Source organism: Oculina patagonica, chromosome 1, assembly GCF_052425735.1.
Source record: "Oculina patagonica isolate OP01 chromosome 1, crgOcupat, whole genome shotgun sequence".
Lineage (NCBI taxonomy): Eukaryota > Metazoa > Cnidaria > Anthozoa > Scleractinia > Oculinidae > Oculina > Oculina patagonica.
In genome coordinates this window covers 38,626,014-38,628,395 of record NC_135758.1, presented here as the reverse complement: position 1 = coordinate 38,628,395, position 2,382 = coordinate 38,626,014, and the positions used below count along the sequence as shown (strand labels likewise).

General features: G+C 35.9%; 1 long non-coding RNA gene across 1 annotated transcript; it reads left to right on the top strand.

Moving 5' to 3' along the window:
* Window positions 1-1,623: 1,623 nt before the first annotated feature.
* LOC144651253 (uncharacterized) lies at window positions 1,624-2,291 on the top strand. Its single transcript, XR_013570276.1, has 2 exons — window positions 1,624-1,702; window positions 1,896-2,291. It is a non-coding gene; the product is annotated as an uncharacterized LOC144651253 (long non-coding RNA).
* Window positions 2,292-2,382: the final 91 nt, after the last annotated feature.

Sequence of the window (2,382 nt, the reverse complement as noted above, 5' to 3'; positions counted from 1 at the left end):
ATTCTGCCGCAGTCAATAGCAGGTGGTGTGTGGTCACGTGACCAACAAAGCAGTCATTACGCGCGTCCTATCTGCTGCTACATGTCCAAAAACAAAAACCTAAAGATATAAATTTATGGAATTGGGAAATACCTTCTTTAAAACACTTTGCGCGGAAGATGTTCAGATGTAAATCGTTTCCAACGCGCTCGCTGTAAAATATAAAGATATTCAATGGCGTTTTAAGCTATAACTCCGCTTAAAAAAAACCGGTATCTCATTGATTTTATTTCTGTATTTACGCATGTTGGCGTTCAAGAAATTTAAAAGTGAAATTCGGTGAAATACGATGAAAGGAAACGCGCACTTGAAAACTGTGTTCATTAGGGAAGTGAGTGAAACGTAATATTACTCCGTGGACCATATGTCATTTGCGTAAAATACATGCAGTTGTAGACGCTAATACTGAACAAACCTGTGCTCAATTACGTACTACACACGGCCACTTTTTACATGTTTTACAAAAACGAAAAGTTTTGCGAAAACAACAAATTACGACGGCCATAACAAGCGCTTTATTTTGACAAAACAAAGCCGTCCAACCAGTAGGGGTAAAGAAGTTTTTCGATTAAAATCCTTTATTAAAATATTTTCGTGCGGCGATTCGGATCAACAACCGCTACCGAGTCACACCCGAGTTACTGAAAAATTCATATTTAGCAATCAGATGGCAGCAATAAATACCATAGTGGTTTTACCCAGACGTAACATAAGCGAAAGGTCGAGACGATGACACAAAATTAGTTTAAAGAGGGAAAGAAATTTGCCGGGTAAAAGTGTGTTTTATATGCAAAACAGATCGAGTTTTTAAATACATGTTGGAAAGGCTATTGTGTTCGACTTATCTGATTTATGCCGAAATGAGCGGATAATTTTTAATTCTTTGACAGCGTCCACCACTGAAATCATTTAAAACTACGCTCGAAAATAAACTAGGTATTGCCGGGTATAAACTTGATATCAGACTGGCCAAAGAAACTTAGAATACACTTATACAATCCGTGTAGTGTTTTTTTAACCCTGAATCGTGTATTTTTTGCAAGTGGCAAACAATGCTTCACGAACTAAATCGGAAAACAAAACGAACGAACAAACAGTGGGGTGTACCATAAATAATTGAACGACTGAAATGACTTTGGGTATGAAAAAAACTTTCACGACCATAAGACTCGACACTTGGACATGTTATTAGCAGTTGTTAAGGCTTGCATCGGCTGAGCATGATATCGCCTTAACAACCACAACCTACAACCACAATTTACGACGCTCTCAAGCGACCTCAAGATGGGTTGAATATGAAATAAGGTGGATTTTAAGTGACCCAAACATTTTTAGCCATAGTGACTCCACGAATAATTATTTAAAAAAGGATGGGGGCAAAATCAAATTTTTAATAAATGTTAAGCTGGCACGTGTAAATACAAGGCAAGAATGGTAATGAGGTGAAAAATATATACAGATTATAAAATTCTCAGCTATGAAATAAAGGACGTATTCACCGGAGCAGTGCCACAATGTTTGTTTTCCTTTCTATACAGTTATTGAAATATTTAGAAAACGTAAACAAGGATTTCTTGGTATTAATAGCAGCTAAGTGTAGTTTTATTTATCCAAATTCACACTATAAATACAAGTATAAACAATAATGAAACGATAAATGAATGTGTGTCCAGCAGTAGCAATGAAATATATATATGATAAATGCAAATGCGGCCTACACTACTGAAGACCTGAAAAAAAAAAATAAAAAAAATTTCAGGCTCTGGCGGGAGTGCCGCGGAGAGCCTGAAATTTTTTTCAGGTCTAGTAGTTGGCCGCATTTGCATATCATATAAATAATGAAACGATTTATTGAGCAGTAGATCCCCCGAACTCGACTTTAACTCCCGTATAAGTCATGCAAAGAGGATATTTAAGACATATATAAAAGTATTTTTAAAGATATACATGTATACCAGATTGTGACAAAGTGGTGTCCAATATGTAGTTTTTAAATGACAAATTGAAAAAACACAGATCGATTAAAAGCTTTTACTGGTCTTACACCTTTTCAGAAATCTTTAAGATTGCTTGATAATTTAACCTTGTAGCCGTATTTGTAAACATTTGTTCTATCGGGAACATGTACAAGATAAAGAGAGTGGCTAGCAGAACAGTTTAAATGATTTCTTAAGTGCTGAGAACTATATCGACGGCGGATCTTTAAGCTAAAGAGACAGCACCTTAGGGCACAAATAGAAATTGTTTCTGTATTAATACCCAAGGTTCAGGGTCTAACACAAGGTAACATTTAAATTCAAAACAGGCACTATCTTGAGCAGTGTAGTAATAACAGTGTCATTT